Below are 364 nucleotides of genomic sequence, written 5' to 3'. Positions count from 1 at the left end.
GGTGTGTTTGGCGCATTTCTAAAATCACATAGTCTGGCTGATTTCCTGTGTCAAGCAGCTTCTTTCCTGTTTCACTCACACGCTAGAGTTTTGTTGGGGGCAAAAGGAAATGTGCTGGTGAACCACATTCTGATGTTCATCACGTATGCACATGAATTTCCATGCATGTACATTTATGATCATTGCTAAATCATTGCTGATCATTACTACGAAGGATATTAAACAAAATTACTGATGTTACTGAATTTCATCATAGTTACTAAATTATTTATAGCAATTGGTTTACTTTGTTACTGTTGTATTCATTTGAGGTCAACGCTCTATTGTTGACCTCGAAACCTGTTAATTGGAACAAATGGTTTGG

This window comes from Gymnoscopelus microlampas (genome assembly GCF_963454915.1).
Source record: "Gymnoscopelus microlampas genome assembly, chromosome: 10".
NCBI lineage: Eukaryota > Metazoa > Chordata > Actinopteri > Myctophiformes > Myctophidae > Gymnoscopelus > Gymnoscopelus microlampas.
Note: the sequence above shows the minus strand (reverse complement) of the source record.